The sequence below is a fragment of the Bidens hawaiensis genome, unplaced genomic scaffold (genome assembly GCF_021521415.1).
Source record: "Bidens hawaiensis isolate Kalapana, Puna unplaced genomic scaffold, B.hawaiensis_p1.1 tig00000369_1, whole genome shotgun sequence".
Lineage (NCBI taxonomy): Eukaryota > Viridiplantae > Streptophyta > Magnoliopsida > Asterales > Asteraceae > Bidens > Bidens hawaiensis.
In genome coordinates, this window is record NW_027491028.1 from 5,240,449 (window position 1) to 5,264,474 (window position 24,026).

The window sequence follows — 24,026 nt, forward strand, 5'->3', positions numbered from 1 at the left end:
ATACAAGATCGAGATTAAGGGGGTGATAGTTAGTTAATCATCGACCCTGTTAAGTTTATTAATGTTTAGTAAACTATGTTAGAAAATACCGTTAGTATAGTTTAGTGCAATAATTGTAACTAGGTGATAGTTTGTGTACAAAATGTAAATATGATACATAGAACCGATGCGACGTTTTATGAAACATCGTGTCCCTTGCCGGAGTAACCGTCGGAGTAACCGTCGCCGGAAATAACCGTCACCTGAGGGTATAAATACCCCTCCTCGGTTAATTGTAATCATCACAAACAATATTCAATTTATAATAAAATTGTTTCCAATATCAATTGTGTTCATATTATTGTTAAACGATCCAATTTCTTATCAGTATTATTATTGTTATTATTATATTATTGCGATATTAGTTATTTACGCTTATGATCTATCATCAAAAGTAACAGACCTGACTTGAAAAAATTGATTTGTTTATTAAAACTTATTTGCATGAATTCAATCTCACGGATAGAAAAATAAATAAATAATGACAATGTCCTCAAAAATCAATTTTGGTTTCAAATTCATGATCTTCATCAAGTATAAGAAAAACAAAAGAACTGATTAATCAACATCGCTCTGATGTCACATGTTGATCAGTTCTTTATGTAAGTAATAGAAAACATGATAAATATTAACCATATAAACCTGTTACAACAGAGAGAGTAGTAACCACAGCAGGGTATGATGTAGTCGACATGTTTGTCATCTTCATCGAGTTCCCTTAGGATGTATAGTTAAGGATGGTGTTAGGGTTTTTGAGAGGAACCTGGTTTAGGAGAGAGGATGCATACAAAATTGTTACGTGTGTGTGATTAGGTTATGATGTTAATATTTATCTCTCTTTATATACACCCAATGGGAAACCCTTTATTAGTTAGTAAGGGTAATATGGTCCATCAACAACTACCAAACTAATATATAAAAAGGTATAGTTAATATTTTGATCTATTATAATATAAATGATTATAACGGCCATATATAAATATATATAATTATATATTTAATGTTACACCATCATTTAAACTTATGAACTTTTGAAAAACATAAGGGTTTAGTTAAATAAGTAAATAGATGTACAATTTGATCAACCAAGTAATTTTTTTATTTTTCATTCATGATTGTGCTGTTGTTTGTTTATACCCAACTTCTTACGTGCGGTTTGGAGTTCGTGAGCAGATTTCCAATTTTCAAATAGTGATTTATATCTCTATGTCATGCATATGGAGTGATGCATGAGACCTACATTTCATTCTGTTTTCAATGTGTGTTGAATACGCAACATGGACCTTTTCCCTTGCAATTCTTGCTAGTGAGGTTGATATAGTGAGTTTCGAATTTATCATAGCAGCATACTGCTTTCCCTAATATTCTACAACCCTAATGATCTTAACTTTAAGGCATTCCGGGGTTCCATCATTACCCACTATCAATCTAAATGAAAACTATAGGCGGCGTTCTCGTTAGGAGTGTAGGTAATGATAATTATTCATGGGAATCAATTAGGATCAGTGGTGTTTCTTCTGATACTAAGAAGTATGCCTATGTAGCTGCTTCTAATGTCGGAGGAAATAAGAGCGGGAAGGATGTTCCTGAAGAGTTGAAAGTATTTTGGGATGATGGTTACGGGACACAAACCGTGGACGATGGGATTGAAATAGTCAGGAATTTGGTTAAGAGTGACGGAGGGCCTCCTAGGTGGTTCTGCCCCATTGCATGTGCACAAGCTATAAAAAATTCTCCAGTCCTTTTGTATTTACCTGGTATTTAGTGCTAATTTAATTTTGCTCACTTAACAACAATCTGCGGCCTAACTGTTTAGGTCTCCTATAATATTGTTCGGTATGTCCTTATCAGTACTGTGATACTTTGTTTAGGGATAGATGGGACTGGAGTCGGCCTTGTTATACATGAGAAAGCTCTTGGAAAGTAAGCTGCTCTTAAGCACAAGTCAATATATATTATGTGCTTGGGTAGAGTTCATAATACTAAGTTACCATCTGCGGAAACTTTACTCTTGCTCTTACAATGATTTTTCTCAATTTGAATGACAGGATTTTCAATGTACGGTGCTTGCATATTCCAGTTTGGGATCGAACACCAATGGAAGGTTATATTAATAGAATGATTATGACTCAAAGAGTAGTTTCCTTCTCATTAACATAACATATTTACAATTACGATATTAACACTTGACTACCCTAGTCTATACAATACACAAAATAAATAATCTAGTCTAATGTATCCCCTCGGTCTAAGGTGGAGGATCACGGATGCTTATACTGCATCTGAAGTCATTGAACATTACATTGGTAAGCCCTTCTTATAAAATATAGGCTAGTTGATAACGAGAAGGAACGTGTAACACATAGATTTGGTCGGCTTGTACTTTGCCCAAACAAAATGAATGTTGATCTCGATATGCTTGGTAAGTTGATGCTGAAAAGGAGTTCTAGACGTATAAATAGCACTCTCGTTATCATGGAGACTAGCAATACTCGAGCACTAGAAAACTTTACAAGCTTTTGTGACAACATAGTCATAACATGGGTGTTTTGATTTAATTGAACTGTGGCAAACTTGTAGCAAATTCTATTTGTCACTTAATTGAATGGTGTTTAACAATTTATTATAAAGTTGTCAGAAATATGATGCAAAATTTGTAAGGTTTGTGACAATTTTAAAACAAAATTGTTTTTTTAATTATTTGTATTATGGGGATTTAAAACTGTCGGAAATGGATTTATGTGGCAAATTATATTTATGTGGCTATGTTGCCGTAAACTTGTGTCAAATTTTAAGGTTTTTTTTGTTCTTATTTTTTGCCAAAAATTTGTGGGAACACTGCAGCATATTTTTAATTGTGGGAAAATTGTAGGAAACATTTGTAGCAATAACAACCATTTTCTAGTAGTGCTCGTTGTGTAGGACGACCCGATTCGAGAAGGAGATTCTGAATCCAACATAATTCTGCTATAACATTGGCCATCCCCGGTATTCGGCTTCCACAATATACCGAGAAATCATGGTTTGTCTCTTGGATATTGACCGAGAAATGAGATTGTCATCCAAAAAGACATGGTAATCGGAGGTGGAGCAATGAGTGAAAAGGCACACCGGCATTGTTATACGAAATAAGAGAAGAAATAGAGTTATGTCACATGTAAACACCCATCGTTAAGGCACCCTTCACATATCTTAGAGTCCGTTTAAGTGCATTGAGATGGCCAAAATGAGAGGTTTGCATACACATACAATCTTGTTGAACCTTGTAGATTTATGGGCGAGTGAAGGTTAAGTACTGAAGAGTTCCTACAAGGCTACAGTAAGTTGTAGGAATTAACTCACCTACATTAGTGCCCAACTTAATGACAATATCAACAGGTATATGTACCAAAGTCAGCCATCTTTGCCCGATTCAAAGTGTCTTGAGGATATTGTTGTTGAGACAAGAACAGACCATTTGGATCATGAGTAACCGAGATACCAAGAAAATAACCTTAGGGAGCGGAGATCCTTCACGGAAAATTTGGAAGATAGACTAACCAAGAGATGTTGTTTAAGATCCAAAGATTACAAGGATAAGAGGGATCACGAAAACTCATTGGTTGATGCATATAAACCTTTTCAGGTAGTGTGTCATATAGAAACATATTTTTGGCGTCAAGTTGATTTATATCCCACCCATGTAGTAAAGCGGTGCTCAAAAGTGTACGAATCGTAGCTGGTTTGACTACGGAACTAAATGTATTGTGGCAGTCCACTCCCACCGGTTGATATATACCATCACAAACTACACGCGCCTTGTAGCGCTCAAATGAGCAATTAGATTTAGTTTTTTTGTTTAAAAATCCACATACGACAAATTAGGTTTAATATCTGAATGATGAGGCTCTAATTCCTAAGTACTATTTTCGATAAGAGCATTAAACTCATCTATCATGGCATGGTACCAAACTGGTTTGGTTAGGGCATTGGCTGGGTTAGGGGAATGGGTTCAGTGGTGACGTTTGTTTGTAGATTGAACATGGGCTTTGGTTTGTAGAAACCGACCACAAGTTTGGTGGTCATGGTCTGGCGGCGGTGGAGGTGGTGGTGTGGTTAATATAGCCGATATGGATGGCGGGTGCAGGGGAGATAGTGGTGGTTATAGGGCGTTAGGTATAGGCGTGAAGACTGTCTGCCATGGCTTTGTCATTGTCTCCAGGTTTGGAAGATGTGGATGATTTCAAATGGATGATATGGTCAATTATTCACCTGGAATTCACGACGATGTATCTTAAAAAAGTTCAACCCACATGTGTAGTGTTGTTCTCCATCTCCAAAGTTATGTGGATGAAGTTATGAATGTTTGTGGCTACTTTAATTGTTATCATCTTCTCTAGCGTATTTGGTATAAATTCATAAACATCGTATTTGGTATAAATTCATAAACTCACAAGTTACAAGTTACATCTTTTGAATATCCTTTTAGCAAGTTGTGATGTTATGTATTATTGTATGTTCATAAAGACCTTGTTTTATGAAGGTTTGATTCAAATTGTGGAAGAAATGGTGATGATTGAGCACACTTTGTCCCCAAATAAGCCAATTTATTTGCTTGGAGAATCTTTTGGCGGAGCCTTAGCACTTGCAGTGGCTGCTCGCAATCCTAAAGTTGACTTAGTACTTATACTAGCAAATCCAGGTTAACCTTTTTATATGCTTTTCCGAAATTATAGGGTAATGCAAATTTCAAGAATGCATGCCATATGGTAACTGCTATTGTAACCATTTTAGCAACTTCTTATGAGAGATCACCATTGCACTTTTTACCATCACTTTTGGAGGACTTGCCTGAAGAATATTATGGGATGCTTCCTTATGCCATGAGCCCCCTTGTTGGTATGTTCAATGCGTGTAATCCTTGAATAATATATATGCATTTGAATGGTTACATATTAAACTTACATTTGAGCTATGCTTATGGTATTTTTTGCTATCTTTCTCTTAAATACTATTCCTAAAATTTTCCTTTTAGGTGATTATATAAAGATCGCAATGGTTAGAAGTTATGGTAGAGATTATTTGGAATCTCTGTGGCAATTGTTTGCTGGTTTTAGTAAAGATCTACGACACCTTTCTGTAAGAACCATCTCTTTAGTTGAGTGCTTATATCTGTATCTCTATTGTCCTTGATTTCATGGATTACTCAAGATACACCTATAGAAATAGAAAAAAAATCATGGGGAAAGATGGTCTACCTATAAAGTAATAGCCATATTTAGCCCAATTATCTAATATTGTTTGTTTGATTTAGTGTTTGTATGCTAACTTCACTTATTTGATGACTATTTAATATCATTATTTTTCCAACAACTTCCATATTTTATGATTCTTGTGCTAGGTGATAGCCAAAATATTACCCAAAGACACTCTCACGTGGAGGTTGAAGCTTGTTAAATCAATTGCGGCCTATGCTAACTCTCGTCTCCATGCTGTTACATCTCAAGTACTTGTGCTTGCTAGGTTTCTTTCAATTATGTGAATAGTAGTTGATCTTTTAGTTATACTCTCATGTGCACATTATTTGATAACTAACATGGCCAAGACCCTCATTTCAAATTTTTGTTCTCTAGGGTACAAGGGAAGATTCCCAAAATAGTCCAGTTTTGTCTAAAGAGTTTTCAAAATAGTCATTGAAATGTAGCCTACATATTTATAATCATCCACCTTTTATACCAATTCGAGAGTCGTGTCAACCAAGTCGGTGAAGGCGACGTAGCCTTAGCCTACGCTTTTTAGCTCCAAAGGATATAAAAAGTACCATGGGACCCACCTTCTAACCAATCAGGTAGAGACATGTGTCACCCGTAGACAAATTTTAGCCTACCAAATAACAGGCTGGCTTAGCCTACTCTTTCATATTTAGCCTACGCTTTTTTGCCACGATACTTTTTATGCCTTTACATGCCAAAAAGTGTAGGCTAAGGCTTAATGTATTAATACCCAACAAACGAAATAAACAAAACATAAACAAATAACGGGTCACAAATGATTGGTTTAAAAGGTTGATGACTTTGAATCGGTAGGCTAAATTTCAATGACTATATCAGAAATTTCTTGGTCAAACTAGACTATTTTGGTAATTTTCCCTTTAAGGATTGGTATGCGCTTTTGAATCTAATATTTCTATGATATTTCATTTTTTTAATTTCAGTGGCAGGGATAATCTCTTGCCAAGTAAAGAGGAGGCACAAAGGCTTTTCAGATCATTGAAGCACTGTGATGTGCGCGTGTTTGAGGAAAATGGACACACAATTCTACTGGTATTATTGTATTAAGATCTATATTCTTGCACCTTCTTGTCACTAGTAGAAATTAAAAAAAAATGATTTGCTGGAGTGTAAATGTATTTGGGAAAATTATGTGTTTCTCATCAGGTAACGAACGGCGTTTGTTTGCAAAATAAAAGGCCAAGGAAAAAAAGCAGATAAACCTAAACATGGAAAAATGTTAATAATGCATAATTTGAGACAAACTCCTAAAAAACCTCAATTTGATCAGGATTAGATTTCTCGAACTGGCCATGATTGGACAAAATCAAATATTAATTCATGTTGACTTATCATTAGAGCATCCACAACAATCTCATTTTCCCTAGGTTTGAATCTACATGGCAATTGACAAACTTTGAGAACACAAACTTCCTTGTTGTGGAGTGAAGGTTTTGGGTGTGAAGTCCTTTTCTACAAACTTGCAAAGAACTAGTGATGTGGCACTCCCTCTCACATGCACACACATATATATTATATATACACATTTAATATTTTTTTAATAGGATTTGTAAAGGTTTGTTGTGTTGGAGAAACTAATTGGAGAGAACCTCAACTATGAACTTGAATTATAAACTTGGATACGTAAAATCGAAGTCTGTTTACGGGTTATGGCTTGGTTGGTGGGAACTAGAAAAAACAATTATAAGGTGATGTAAAGGTTTAATATTGGAATAGGAACTATGATGATAATCGATAATGGAAGGAATATAAGGTTTTGGTAAAAGTGAATTGCAAGTGCGGATATTATCAAATAATGATATATGTTGTGATGGTATAATAATTAAAAAACGGAAGGAAGGAAGGCAAAGAGGTCTCTTTAAAACTATGATAACCGAAGAGACGGTAACCAACCGAACACGAACAACCAAGACAGAGATGGCAATCAAGGTAATAATCATGATAATCAAAATCATGGTAGACATAAAAGCGGTGTTCGGTGTTATAACTGCAATGTTTTGGGCCACTTTGCGTGGGAATGTCCGAGTCCACCGACTCAAGAAGCGAATCTTAACCAAGCCGAGGCTAAGCCGCCAACTCTTATGATGGCATCGGTTGAAGTTGACAAAGAACAAGTTATGTTAAACGAAGAAAAGGTTCATCCAATCCGTTACGCAAACGACTCGGTAAACGATTCAATTTGGTGTTTAGATAATGGGGCGTCTAATCACATGACCGGATGTGAAGCCCACTTTGCCCAAATTGATTATCGAGTGAGCGGTTTGGTGAAATTTGGAGACGGTTCCAAAGTGAATATTAAAGGGAGAGGTTCCATTATTTTCGATTGCAAGAATGGTGAGCAGCGTGTTATGAATGACGTTTATTACATACCCGACTTATGTAGCAACATATTGAGCATCGGTCAGTTAACCGAAGAAGGGTGTAAGGTTTGGATAGCAAACGACCACTTATGGTTATACGAGGAAGGAGATCGCTTGTTAATGAGAGTCCCTAGAAATCCAAACCGTCTTTATAAGATCGAGCTCAGAATTGGAACCCCGGTATGTCTTTTAGCTTCAATAAAAGACCAAGGATGGCTATGGCACGCTAGACTTGGTCATGTTAGTTTTGAAACATTAACTAATATGAAGTCTAAAAATATGGTACGTGGTGATATTCAAACATTGCATGGTGAGCATGTTTGCAATGCATGTAAGCTAGGGAAACATAATAGAAACCCGTTTCCTAAAACCACCATGTTTCGTGCCATGAAACCATTCGAGTTAGTTCATACCGATTTGTGTGGACCAATCTCACATCCTACTTTGGGAAGAAACCGGTATTTTATGATTCTTATAAATGATCATACAAGGTACATGTGGGTTTATACCATTAAAAATAAGAATGATGCTTTGGGTATTTACAAAAAGTTTAAACGGGAAGTGTAGTTAGAGCATTCGTTAAAAGTTAAAGCTCTAAAACGTGATCGAGGTGGCGAGTTTCTCAACAAACTTTTCACCGAATATTGTGATCAAGAAGGAATAAAAAAAATGTTTACGGCTCCTTACTCTCCTCAACAAAATGGTGTAGTCGAAAGGCGAAACCGAACGGTCCTAAATGCAACAAGAAGTATGATGAAAGCTATGAACCTTCCACAAAATTTATGGAGAGAAACGGTGAGACACTCAGTTTACGTGTTGAATCAGGTACCAACTAAAGTATTGAAGACGGTAATCCCCTATGAAGCCCAACATAACACACTTACGAGTGTTTGGGTGCTTAATGCACATGAAGATACCAAACATCAACCTTTAAAAATTAGATGATCGGAGTATGGAGGTTGTACATCTCGGAACTGAACCGGGATCAAAAGCTTATAGATTGTACGACCCAGCTCAAAATCGTATTTATGTGAGCCGAGATGTCTGCTTCGAAGAAAGCCAAAAGTTTGACTGGTCTTGACATACCGACTCCTTTCAAGTCGGGCCCGAACCTGAATGGGTTGAATTAATAATAGAGCCGATCCAAGAAGAAGTTCAACAAGAAGTTCTGAAATCGAAGAACCAACAGACCTTAACGTGCCTGAATTTGAAAACCAACCGGAAAAAATCCCGAACCTGAGCTGTGAAGAACTGGTCGTCAATCGGTCCCACCGAAAAGATTTTAAGATTACGTAATGTTGAGTGAAGGAGAATCTCTTCTCCTAGATGAAGAGTCGGCTACCTTTGAAGAGGCAAAGAATTCTAAAATATGGCGAGAAGCAATGAGATCCGAGTTAGTCTCAATCAAACAAAACAATACGTGGGACTTATGTAACCTACCAGTGGGTCACAAGGCGATCGGTTTGAAATGGGTGTTTAAAACCAAACATGATGCAGACGGGTCAATTACAAAGTACAAAGCATGATTAGTCGCGAAGGGGTACGTGCAAGAGAACGGGATAGAATTTGATGAGGTATTTGCCCGGTGGCGAGAATGGAAACTGTACGTTTGATTTTTGCAGTTGCAGGAAATTATGGTTGGTTCCTTTACCATTTGGACTTTAAATTGGCGTTCTTAAATGGCGAGTTAAAGGAAGAAGTGTACATGAAGCAACCTGGTGGATTTGAAGTTCCCGGGAAACACGGTATGGTTTATAAGTTACTAAAGGCTTTATACAGTCTTCGCTAAGCCTCACGAGCTTGGAACGAAAAACTCGACAAAACATTGAAAGGTTTGGACTTTATTCAATGTCCGAGAGAACCGACAGTGTACAAGCGGAATACGAGAACCGACATTCTGATTGTTAGTGTATATGTCGATGATCATATCGTGACTAGTTCGAGTCAAGCCGAAATTGAGAAATTCAAAAGTCAAATGAAGAATGAGTTCGAGATGCAAGATCTCGGAATGCTATCTTACTATTTGGGCATTGAAGTAACCCAAAAGAAGCATGAGATAAAGTTGAAACAAGAAACTTATGCTAATAAAATTTTAATGAGTTCAGGTTTAAGAGAGTGTTACCCGACTCGATTTCCTATGGAACATCGGTTGCAAGTGACGAAAGATGAAGGAGAACTCGTTGATGCAACCGAATATCGAAGAATAATCGGTAGCTTAAGGTATTTAACACACACGAGACCCGATTTGAGTTACTCGGTTGGATTTGCTAGTACATGCAAGAACTGAAACAATCTCATATGCAGATTCTAAAGTATATATTAAGATACGTACAAGGCACGAGTGGATATGGTTTAACGTATGGATGTGGTAGTAGAGAGTTGGTTGGTTTTTGTGATAGTAGTTATGGTATGGATCAATCGGATGGACGAGGTACCATCGGAATGACGTTTTATTATGGTGGTGCATTGATCTAATGGCTCTCACAAAAACAACAAACCGTAGCCTTGTCGTCATGTGAATCTGAGTACATGGCGGCAAAAACCGTGGCTTGTCAACCTATATGGTTAAGGGGATTGTTAAGCGAGTTGACCAGGCATGAAGAAAAAGTGGGGACGTTACATGTGGATAATAGATCGGCTATTGATTTGATGAAGAATCCCGTGTTTCATGGAAGAAGTAAGCATATTAATATTAGATTTCACTTCATTCGTGAATGTATTGAACGTGGTGAAGTCTAAGTTGAGCACATTAGTGGAGAGAAACAAAAGGCAGATATTCTTACAAAAGCACTACCGAAGTTAAAGTTTGAAGAGACGAGAAAATTGCTCGGGATTGAAGATCTGAAAGGAACGAATCAAGATTAAAGGTGTGAATGATCTTTTTAATCCCGATTTGTTAAACCCATGGGTGGCTAGGTTGATCTCATGGGGAGAAAAAATGAGGAGATCAAATTCAAATATATTATATTTAAGTTTTTTTATTTAAATGAAAGTTTAGGTTTATCTTTTAGTAGTTTCCTAGTTCTAGTCCAATTGTGTTTGTTAGGTTATAAATAGTTGATTTTGTTTTCATAATAATAATAAGAGAAAAAGAGAGTTGCAGTTTAAACAAAAAATTCCTTTCTGTGCTTTCTTCCAATTTCTCAACATCAAATTATACCACAAGTTATATAATATTGTTATATTAAAACCCACTTCCAAATTCCCTCCATTCAAGCCGACGTTAAACTTCCGTTATCGTCTTACGATTTAAGAATATAATATAATATTTCAAGATTACTAAAATCAATTAATCTCCAACATGTTGTTGTGGAAGAAAATGATTTTTTTGAGATAAGTTTGAAATATGATGTGACTATGATATGGCGTTTTGTATATGTTTGTTGTTGTAGATGCTCTTAGTTAACCACGTGGAAAATATTAAAGAGTTGTGAAAAAATAAGCTACCATAAGGCACTGATATCGCTTCTTTTTTGTTGATGCAGGAGAGTGGTGTTAACGTGCTTACTGCTATTAAAACTACTTCCATGTACCGCCATTCTTCAAAGCATGATATTTTGAAGGACTTCTTGCCTATCAGTATTACAGAGTTTAAAACCTCACCTATGGAGACTTGGTATAGCAGTTATCTTTAACATGTTTACTTTCCTTTCCCTATTTCGTAGATCGATCGTTTGTACTTGCAAATTATTGGATTTAAATTTGTCGTTCGTGATTAAAACAGGAAAATAACCAAAATCGCTAACTTGTTAGTTTGAGAAAATAGACTTTTTCTTTTATAGAAACATCTTTTGGCTTTTATTTCTTATTGATTAGAAACTTAATTCAGCTTCCACCCCATGCATGTGTCACGGTGCAATAGTATCCAGTATAGATTCCTTGCACGTCCAGGCATGGATCTCCTGAATCGTGCATGGATATGCTACTTCAGAAAAGTGGTGAAGAATGGAAATCTGTTGCGTCAAGGACACATCTTGTCAACCATTGGTTGATTGAAAACTTTTAGAAGACACAACTATTTTGTCAAGCTCATTGATCAAAGTCATCAAACTGTCATTTTCCGCATTTAAAAACGAAGGATATATGTGCAGGTGGTACCGTCTTTATATGGATACCGTAATGTTTTCAACCATGGAGAATGTAAAGATAGTTAGAGGTCTTGCAGGGATTCCAGACGAAGGGCCTGTATTAATGGTTGGTAATCACATGCTAATGGGTATTGATGTTTTTTCACTTGTCACGGAGTTTTTGAGAGAAAAGAAAATCACGCTTCATGGTTTAACTCACCCGGAATTTATTAATATCAATCTTGAACATGAATACTATATGATTCCCATGGCCGATCTACTGAAGCTAGGTGGTTCAATTCCGATTTCTGGATTAAACTTCTTCAAATTGTTAGCAAAAAAGTCGCACGTATTACTTTACCCTGGTGGTATACGGGAGGCTTTCCATCGTAAGGTGAGTTGCTTATGATTATATTTCACTTGCAATTGTCAATCCACCATGTTACATTAGGTTACATTAGTGTTCTTTTTATCTGGAAAAAAGTATATGTGGTGGATATTAGTGTTAATCAAACAAACAAACGAGCACGAGATATTGGGGTGATAACTTTCGACTATTTTCATATAATCAAAAGAACTTCACAAACATACAAAGAAAGACTTTTTTAACACACAAAAAAACAATAACCAAGACCCTTATTTATATATCTACTAAACTTGCTCTTTAAGACACGTACTAAACTTTCTCTTCAAAACAAATCATTCCTAAACCAACTATAATTCAATTACGTAAAATAAATTATAACAAAATAAACCTTTATCTTTAATAATCATTCTGGATTAACCTTCAGTCACCCTCTTAATCTTGAATTGTTCTTCTTCCTACTTTTGTTCCTTCTTTTAAACTAACTATAGCATACTTGCTTCACCGTTCTTCAAACTTAGCAATTGTTCCTTAAATACTTAACTTCGAAGCCACATTGCTATTTTCTTTCTCCGATCGTTTCATCTCATCAACTCGCTCTTGATTAATACTTTCACAAACTTCAAACAAATCATTTGGGATCGTTCCAAACCGGATTTCTCTAACTTTCATAATGGGTTTCACATCATAACTTTCTTTCTTTTCATATTCAAAGTTGTCAAAATTACAACATACCTGAAGCTTGATGTTGTACATCCTATTTAGATTTCTTTGAATCTTCATCAACAATCTCTCTTTCTGATCATATAGCCTCAATATTATCTCATTGGCTATTTTAGTCTTACATCATTCTCCATCCAACTAACCTAAGCTAAAAAGATTAATCTTCAACTTAGACATATAGAAAACATCATAAAACATTTTCTTTTCACCACTCTTACTTACCACAGTCACATTACATTTACCTTTGATTTCAATCTCGGATCCATCACCAAACTTTACTTGACCCTAAACTTGTTCATTCAAGGTAGTAAAAACTCTTTATTTCCTTACATATGATGACTTGCACCATTATCTAAGTACTATGTTCCTTCATTCTTTTCAAACACATCAGGGATAACTCTTTCTTCATTCAAACTTACTTTCTTTATTGAACAAATTGTCATGAACAAAACAAGATCAATATCATCTTCTGTCTTTATTAAATTCACTTCTTGTTTTCCCTTTTCTTGGTTCTTCACATTCGTTCGAGTAGTCCTCAATCTTATCACAGTTGTAGCATGTTATATACTTCCTTCTGTCTTGCCATTCTTCAGGGTTCTTTTTCCAGTCTTCACCTTGTTCATCATTCTCGCGTTCACTATTCCATCTTGGATTCCCTCATCCTCATCCGTTGTATCTTCCACGATCTCTACCACATCCTCGGTAATTTCCAACTTTATTTTTGGTTTGGTGAATAACAACTGGCTTTGGGATGAACTTCCATTCACATTCTTGAACTTGTTTCTTTCTTCATTTGCCTTTAAATGTCCAACCACATCTTCAAACGCCATAGTTTTGATGTCTGCGAGTAGCTCCATCGAAGAAACAGTAGGTAAATACTTATCCGACAAAGAGTTCAAGAATTTTCTTACCAAAACCTCTTCTTCAAGTACTGCTCCCAAGCTCTTGTACTTTCACTGTACTCCACCCAACTTAGTTTCATAATCATCAATACTTTCTGTCTTCCCATCTTGAATCCATCTTACTCGGTTCTTGCATTTAAACTTGAGTTTTCTAAGTTCTTTCTGCACCAAGATAGCAAACACTTAATGTTTCCCAAACATCTTTCAGTTATGAATACTTGGTCATCTAAAGCATCACATCTTCCTGTAAGGTTTGGAAGATAACACCTAAGGCCATAAATTTCTTTCTTTCATCAATCTATATCCCATTTTCCATATCAATTGCATCTTGCAAATTTTTGCACCCAAAACAATTTTCACTATAACCGACCATGATGCGTAGTTGGTCGAAGTTAACTTCGGTGCTTGCAAAACAAAGCACATATTAATTCTTTCATTGTCCCTGATCTCCATGGATTTCATCCTTTATCACTAGCCATGACTCCTTGTATTTTTTTTAATCGTAACTCCAAGTGGCAGATGTTGATCAGTTCTTCATGTAAGTAATAGAAAGCATGATAAATTTATAACCTATGAACCTGTTACAGCATGAAGAGTAGTAACCGCAGCAGGGTATGATGTAGCCGACATGCTTGTCATCTTGATCGAGTTCCCCTTTAGGATGTATAGTTAAGGATGGTTAGGGTTCTTGAGAGAAACCCGGTTTTATGAGAGAGGAGGCACACAAAATTGTTATGTGTGTGTGATTAGGTTATGATGTTAATATTATCTCTCTTTATATACATCCAATGGGAAACCCTTTATTAGTTAATTATAGGTAATATGGCCCATCAACAATTACCAAACTAATATATAATAAGGTATAATTAATATTTTGATCTAATATAATATAAATGATAATGATGGCCATATTAATAAATATATAATATATATTTATTCTTACATTCTCCCACTTGGCCGAGTAATCATTTATTATGAGTATTAGATAAGCCTGATCAGGAGTTAACACTCATTTTAGCTTTAAACTTAAACTGGTGCAGACAAATACAGTCATTGAATTCAACATCAGCTCAAGACCCCCATTAATCATACCGCAGTTCTTATTTAAAACCTAAGTAGTTATGATCAAAATTTTCAAGTAAGCCCTTAAAACATTTGATTTGTATAATAATTGTCTATATGTCATTATGCATGCAGAACATATTAAGAGACATTCAAATCAAAACTGATGAAGAAGTTTAATAGTTAATCATTCATAGTTTGATATGCAGTTGCGCATAGTCATCAATAACCCGTCATTATTATAAGCGCTTTCGTAATATTTATGGGTGAGACTTTTAGTTATCGGATCCTTAAGCATATCATGAATGTATTCGATACGAAAATTTAGATTCCTCAATTCGTTCATAAATGAATAATTAATTTCATATCGAAATTTTAATGCAGCACTTCTCGAACTGTTACTGTTTGAGAAAACATGGTAGCTGACTTTATCACAGTAAATCTTCAATATATAATTTATATGGAGTTAATAAACTTATGAGTCCACTGATAAATGTTCAACAACATTTATTGCTAATTGCGTTGGTATTAATCAACACATTATGTCATTATAACTTAGATTGTTGTTATCAGTTCATTATGACTCCTCCATGAGAAAATTTTATCTACTGACATAAGAATATATCCCGAAAATTACATTTTCTTATCTTTGAATATGACAAAGTTTAGAGTAATCTAACGGTTTGAATTCTCACTTCTTCTTTTAAATTATAGTCTTTCGTTTCCTTTAATGATATCTTCATACTCTTTTAGATGCTTCACATTAACTAGACATATCTAGTGTGTTGCAATTTTGAGTAATATCTAAACGAGTATAGACTTGAACTTATATAAGGTTTCTACTTAATGAAGCATAAGAAAATAATCTATGTGATCCTATTATCCTCTAAAGTAGAGCAGTATTGTATGTTACACGTGTAAGGAATATCTTTGAGATCTATAATATCAAAGTATGTGTGAACAATGCTTTGACATATGTAACATATACTTGTCAGAAGAATGTCATCTATATAAGGACAAGTTTGTTTTTAATTGCTCCCACTCATCTTGAGATAGGTACATTAATCCACTTGGTATTTGATGAAAATAATTGTATAAAGATTTCATCAAATTTTGATGTTTGCATTAACCCATATATGGATTTTATTGACTTATAGATTAAAATTTCTTTGACCTTCAGTTTATAACTTTTAGGTTGTTTTATGAACAAATAAGTATGTAAGCCAATTGTTAGGGAAAGTTGTTTTAATGTTCATCTAATGTAGCTCTTAACTATTATAAGCTACTAGAACAATAATGATAATTAAAGAAATCTTTTGTAATATAGGTAAGATGATTCTTTGATAACTTATTCCCTCTTGAATATAACCTTTAACAATCAATCATTCTTCTTTATGTCTTAACGTTCGTGTTAGGATTTAGTTTACTTATGAACACCTTTAGGTGATTCAACCAAATATCAAAATGTTATTCTGACTTATGAAGTGTAGTTTAATTTGCTAATAATAGCTTATTCCATTCAGATTGATGCTAATGATTTAATTAGAAGGGGTATGATCATTATACTTTCCAACATCCATTTCAACTTTAGTTAGGGATGTTACATAATCATCAATTTTTGTAGGCTTTAAAACTTAGATGGCCTCCTGAGTTGATTATTGGGTAATTTTAGAAGTCTCGGTTTTAAGGATTAGCTCTTAGTTAGGTTGCTATCATTTTTAGGATTCTAAGTGTGTAAGAGTTGGTGCAGTATGGTGTACAAGAGGTGTAATTGGAGTTAAATGTGGAGTAAATTTAATAACTCTCTTCCCCCCGCCTCTTGTACTTCTAACAAGTCATTATAAATATTTTTACTGCTCCCACTGGCCTTAGAAACCTTTAGGAAATTTACATGCTTATGGTCAATATTTAAGGACCAATAGATTCTAATACAGAAACAAGTTAATAATATAAGTTGTAGTTTCTCTTGGTGAAGATTAGTTTATTAAGAAATCTTAATATGCCCACATTTAGCAACAATGAAACTTTTGTAAGAGTAGTATTATTAAATTCTAAAGAGATAAGTTTTGATAAAATAGTGTTGTGATGGAGCAGTGCCATGTACAAGAGGTGCAATTGAGATAATATCAAGTTTTCACTCCCCCACCCTCTTGCAAATCTTGTAAGTTATGATTGAGACACTTAAGGCTCCCACTAATATTTAATATCTCTAAAAAAACTACATAAGGAGTTTCAATGATGTACGTGATGTGGTAATTTCTCATATATATGTTAGACTTGATTTGATTTCATTAATGTCCAGATGTCATAATAAACTTAGGGACATATTTAGAAGAAATCGTATTATGTATATATGAATGGATCTCTTAAAACCATGGACCTTAGAAGTCATATTAGATACAAGTAAATAGCTTTTTAAATGATAAAAGAATTATGTCTGAATATTCCGTTTGAATAAGTTCCACGAATGTACGTGAAATATAACTTCTGGTGGACCCATATATATTTCTTAAACCAAGTAATGTTTAGGACATCTAACACATTATTTAAATCACTAAGAATGAGATTATGAAAAATCACCCTCATCAACCATGTCATGATTTCTCATGAAATTTGGTTTTAATGGATGAATTTTATTGGTCTCATTTGTCTTTTGTTAAATTTTTATTTGCATGATAACAAAAGTTACGAAGTACATAGTATCATCCTGTTCTATTTTATTAATGTTTCAATCCGGATATTGATAACAAATAATATGAGAGTTTAAGGTAAGAGTGACTTTATGTTGGCTCTGCAAACCTCATAACTGTCATAATGTAGCTTAAGTATTGATACTAAATTCGGATTAATCTCCAGAATATTTAAGGTATCATAAAGCGTAATTAGAAGACAGTTAATCATGGTTCTAATAACCTTAACATTTAAATTTGTCACTAACACTCATGTTAGTTATTTGTTGATTTCGGGTAAACATATAGAACTAGACTCAACCAGTCATGTGTTAATGGGAATATTAGGATTAACAGACTTAAATATCATTAATATACAACTATCAATTTTAGCCAATTATTCTTTTTAATTATGGATAGTCTTGTTGCTTATGCCTAATCTAATGACATATTTTTGCAATGGGACTTTTCCTTAGAGAACTTAGAGCTAGAAGTAATACTTGTATTTTGTCTATGAACCTTAGAATTATCACCTTTTTGGTTTTAGTGGTAGTGAGTTGAATAACATCTTATTTCTAGTACCAGACATTTCTTTTTTTGTACATATGTTGCTAATCAACACACTCATTTTCCTTTGGTACTTCAGAGTGTTATAGTTGATTCCTAAGACACCAAATTGTACTATTGAAAATTTGAGTATGAAATGTACTAGAATATTGTACTTAATATCATGTGTAAGCCCTTAATTTATGGGTCATGATTGTATATTATGATGTATTCAATAATACCATTAACCTTATAGTTAGAATTTTTAAGGAGTGCATGAATCTTGGGAGTTATTTTGATTAGTCTTAGGAAAAACTAAATCAAGAATAAATCCAATGATAGCATTTATTTATATAAGTTCTTGATTATCATTATCGTAATAACATTATGATTGACTCATTCCATTTCTTAGGTTCTAGTTTTCAATGGAATAATTGTTATTAGAAAGAGCAGTAGGATAGTCATATCATGTCTTAATAGATATTTAAAATTGAGAAGAGCTAATGTTATTAAAACTCTTTATGAGACAAAATTCAATTGTGTTTTAAGATTAGAGTGGATGATTTGGATGGGATAGTTATTTATAGAAGAAAATTATAGTGAGTAATGATATGGGATATTAAGATAATACATATTAAAATTTATGATCATTAGATTAATGAAGGATCATTAATGTGAGGATCATTATATTTTATTGAAGATGTGATATGTCTATTATTAACATCAAACTAATAGACTATAATTAAAAGTTCTACTTAAACAAAAAATAAATCACCTTTGGGCAGAATTAAAATTTATTTAAGTATGTGTGCAAAACACTTGTATCCCATCACCTTTGGGCAGAAGTGATACAATTATTTTAATTATGCACATGCTAGTTTTGCTTGATAAAATGTAACACATCACCTTTGGGCAGAAGTGAGACATTTATATCATGTTAGGCAAAAAACTAAAAAAAGCTTTCAGTTAGACTTGAATGATATGGTAAATGTAACTCATCACCTTTGGGCAGAAATGTTACATCAAAAGTTCATTCAAGTTAAGCCTTTATGTTTTGTAAAATTTTATAATATTTAAGGTTTACAAAATATTTAATTAATTAATAGCAGAAAAAATGTTTAGAGTAAGGATTTTTAAGTTTCCGGTAAAACCTTATTTTTCGGAATTAGTTCTTGGAAATTTTGGGTTCCCGAGAATTGCCAGTTTCCGGCTTTTAGCGGGTTTTTCAGTATTTGGTTGTTTACATGATTTTATGGAGTTTTTAGAAAAAAATGTTGATTCCGGTATTAGTGAGTTTTCGGGTTTATGGGTTATGAACCCAAACCTTTTTAGGAACTCATAAACTCTTAGAACACATAAGCTATTTTAAGCTCATAATACATGATTTTTTTTTAAATAACCCGTGAACCCATAAACTGGTTTAAGCCCATAACTCATGATATTTTTAAACTAAATTAATAATGATAAGATTTGGTTCAAATCTTTTTAATGATTAACAATTATATTTGTTTCCTATTTTAGGGGATTCAAATCTTTTTAAAAAATATTAAAACTTCTAAACTATCCAAGATTTGAAACACTAATCCCTAAATAATCATTAACAAATTTTAATCTAGATTTTGAACCAACATATGTATAATTTTCGATAATAATGATGGACACAAAGAACATCATCGAAAATTTTAACAATTAAACATACAAAAAACCTGGAATCGAAATCTTTAAACATGAATTTAACAGATTTCGAAAATATTAGGGTTTACTAAATATGAATTTTAGCGATTTTAAACAATTTCATATATTGTTTTCGTAATAGACATGAAAAATAAACAGAAAAAAATTAGGGTTTATCAAGTTTTAGTCCATATCTTCTGATACAATTCCAGATTTAGGGAAAACATGAAGAACTGATTAATCAACATCACTCTGATACCACATGTTGATCAGTTCTTCATGTAAGTAATAGAAAGCATGATAAATTTATAACCTATGAACCTGTTACAGCATGAAGAGTAGTAACCGCAGCAGGGTATGATGTAGCCGACATGCTTGTCATCTTGATCGAGTTCCCCTTTAGGATGTATAGTTAAGGATGGTTAGGGTTCTTGAGAGAAACCGGGTTTTATGAGAGAAGAGGCACACAAAATTGTTATGTGTGTGTGATTAGGTTATGATGTTAATATTTATCTCTCTTTATATACATCCAATGGGAAACCCTTTATTAGTTAATTATAGGTAATATGGTCCATCAACAATTACCAAACTAATATATAATAAGGTATAATTAATATTTTGATCTAATATAATATAAATGAAAATGATGGCCATATTAACAAATATATAATATATATTTATTCTTACAGAAGATTCTTATTACAACACAATTTCTGTCGCATAACAAACGCTACCTACCTACTTTGGTACTTCATCCTCAACAGCAATAAAGAAAAATAAATTAATTGTTTACTTCACTTGTATCGAAACAATAACAAAACAAATTAATGGTTTTCACTTTGATGGAACAATCACAAATATATATCACACGATTTCCAAAGCAAAACCCAATCCTTTTGTAAATCCAGGCGCTAGGCAAGGGTTCAAAACGTAAAACCTCCTAACTCTTACTAATCGTATATGCATGCTAATAATCGTGTGTTCAACGAACCTAGGCTTTGATACCATTTGTTGGCTCATATGGATCAAACAAACGAACATGAGATATTGGGGTGACAACACTCGACTCTATTCATATAATCAAACGAACTTCACAAACATACAAATAAAGAGACTTCTTAACACACATAAAAAAACAATAACCTAGACCCTTATTTATATATCAACTAAACTTGCTTACAGAACAATTACTAAAAGTTCCTCCAGGGCAAACCTTTCCTAAACCTACTACTATTCAATTAAGTAAAATAAAACATAACAGAATAAACCCTTAACTTTAACAATAATTCAAGATTAACCTTCAATTACAAACATTGGCTTGGTGCACAATTTCATTACATATAAATGTCTCACTAATTGAATTAAGTTTTTCCATCACTTTCTTTTGTTGTTAATAACAGGGTGAAGCTGGCAAGTTATTTTGGCCTGATAAACAAGAGTTTGTAAGAATGGCAGTGAGGTTTGGGGCCACCATTATACCATTTGGAGGGGTTGGGGAAGATGAATTATTAGAAGTAAGATCTAACATATATAGTACTTATTCTCTTTACCAACTTTAACATAATTTAAAGTAGATATAACTAGTTAATTACATGTTGATAATCTGCTTTTTTTCAGCTAATCATTGATTATAATGAAATGAAGAGAAACCCTCTTCTCAATCATATGGTGAATGAAAGTAACCAAGGGAGAATAAACTTGAGGTGAACTTCACATTTTATGATTTATTTTGGTCATGAGATTATAAACAGTTTTTAGCTACCTAAGAATGCAACCCTCTCGAGATGCCTTTGATCTTTGTTCATACCTCTTGTTATTTAGGTTGTACCTATATGATAGCTATATGCTTACGGTTTTTGTTTTTGAACGATGACATACTCGCATGCTCGTCTACTCTGCTCGTTAGGATTTGACATGACGTGAACTCTCTCTCTCTCTCTCTACCGCTTTGGTTGAAAACCGCCTTATATACACACAAATACCATTAGGCCATTCACTACCATCTAATTGAGTATTCATGACAAAAAGAAATTTCCCTATTTTTCAATGGATTTTCTTTGTTGGGAAATATATTGAAAAATTTGCAGCGAAATTTGTGACAAATATATTTGTAATGAAAAGTTTGTCAATTTGTCGCAAAATTAGCAACGGGTTTTGCATGAAAATATATATCTTACAAAGGATAGCGACAAAACTTCAGTTGCAGTTAAGAAAAATGAAACTTGTCCACTATTTTTTGGAACGACACCGATTGGTGGTATTAATAAGTCACAAATATGACACGTTTTAGATATAAAGACCATGTTATTTGATGACTGCAGGGAGGGTGTGCAAGGAGAGGTTGCGGAGCAACAATTTCATATACCTGTATTTTTGCCCAAGCTACACGGTCGACTCTACTTGAAGTCTGGGAAGCCTATACGAACAAAAGGGAAAGAACATATGTTAGATGACGATGATTATATGCAAGAGTTGTACTTGCAGATAAGATGTGATGTTGAGAAGAATATAGCTTATTTATTAAAAAAGCGAGAGGAGGATCCTTATAGAGGTACTTTTGAAAGGTATTTGTGGCAAATGAAAAATGGGTCGCTAAATCAAATTCCATCTTTCGAGCCATAAATGTTGTAGGTATTGTGTACTAGTATGATGGAATTAAAAAAAGAACAGACAAACAAACCTGGAAACTTGATTTCAAGGTTCACAAAACGAATTTCCCTGGATTAATCTTTCAATCGTGAATCACCATCTAGATAAATATATTTGTGTGTTACACACAATGATTTATTAGATTAGACAGATATTTCTGATGATGAATTTGTGTTTGTATTTTTTTTTTTTTTATGTTTATCGGTCAATAACCAAGTCAAAACTGTATTCCTCCCCTTCTATATATTTGTGATTGATTGCTTTTTTGTACACAACGGGATTGGTCATTGAAACCAATTTACATTTACGCCCAAAATTTATTGAAACTCACTTGACTATAACCAAGAACAAATCAAATAATAAAGCTCAATTGTCTATTTCAAAGCCCAAATAATATTAGTGTCAAACTGGGCTCGCACTCCCACGTCACCCAATTCGATAAATCACCAACATTTAATCTCGATCTACAAATCTTACAATACTAATAAAAGAAAACATTGAAGCTTAGGTGTCAAGTCTACATTTCTCCTAATTCCTAATCTCTCATCTCATTCATTCTAGATATCCATGCGTCATGGGTCAAAATCATTTTATCAATTGGGTTATAACATAGTGTGGATTGTATTCATCATTGAGTTAAGTGCTTTTTCATACTCGGGGTTTGATCAACTATACAACTTCAGTACATTTTTTAAATTTCATGCAAATAAACACCTGACGTTTCCAAACTCATCCTAATTTAGTACTTTTTGTTAACCTTTTTGTTTTTTCCATTGAGGATAAAATAGTTTTTTTTCTCTCTTTTACTTAACCATTTGGTCAAAAATAAATGAGCCAAACTACTTTGATAAAAAAAACAAACCGAACCACTATTTTAACAAAAAGAAACGAACCGAACCACTTTTTTAACAAAAGAATAAACGTACTGAACCCCTCTTTTAACAAAAATAAACGAACCGAACTAATTGAAAAAAACAAACAAACCGAACATTTTTTTTAACAAAAATAAATGAACCAAGCCACTTTTTTAAGCAAAAATGAACCAACCAATCCACTTTTGTAATAAAAATATAAACAAAGAATAGCAATTGACTCTTCCTTATTTAAATATTTGTAGATTCACATTTATAATCACCTATAAAAATAATTGATGCTAAATAGAATCAATTATTAGGTTGGTGGTTGGTTTTTAACATTGTAGAAAATATATATTTAGGTCTGTTTTTATATTGTTTAATGACATTATGATCTAGATTATTGTCTATACACATTAATTATTATCTTTTAAATATTGTTACACAAGAAATTACATTAAGTTCAAATTTTTCCATCATGTGTGATACACAGGGTAAAATATGGAAAGATACATTTCATAAGTCATGAACTGAAAAAAATATATAATTTATAAGTTTTACTATTTACATTAAATTAATTCATAAGTATTTTGAGAATCACAATTGATATAATGACCTTATTTATTTATCAATTGACAAATCCCATGTAATACACGGGTTCAAAAGCTAGTTAATCTAATATACAAAGATATACGTTGAAGACATTAAAATTACCAACAAATGTTGAGTCTTCCGTATACATCACATTTTGTTATGAGCTGGCTAAATCAGTTCATTGAACGTACTGTAAAAGAGAGATTAAAATTCTACTATTAGCGACTGATTTGTGACCAACTGAAAATTGTCA

The 24,026-nt window shown here is 33.5% G+C and overlaps 1 pseudogene across 1 annotated transcript; it reads left to right on the forward strand.

Moving 5' to 3' along the window:
* The first annotated feature begins 1,307 nt into the window (after window positions 1–1,307).
* LOC143624380 (phytyl ester synthase 1, chloroplastic-like) lies at window positions 1,308–22,337 on the forward strand (annotated as a pseudogene). The gene is made up of 13 exons (XR_013152099.1): window positions 1,308–1,796; window positions 1,911–1,962; window positions 2,088–2,143; window positions 4,562–4,720; window positions 4,813–4,917; window positions 5,054–5,157; window positions 5,420–5,541; window positions 6,233–6,341; window positions 11,155–11,285; window positions 11,761–12,130; window positions 21,077–21,190; window positions 21,294–21,379; window positions 21,998–22,337. The product of XR_013152099.1 is annotated as a phytyl ester synthase 1, chloroplastic-like (transcript).
* Window positions 22,338–24,026: the final 1,689 nt, after the last annotated feature.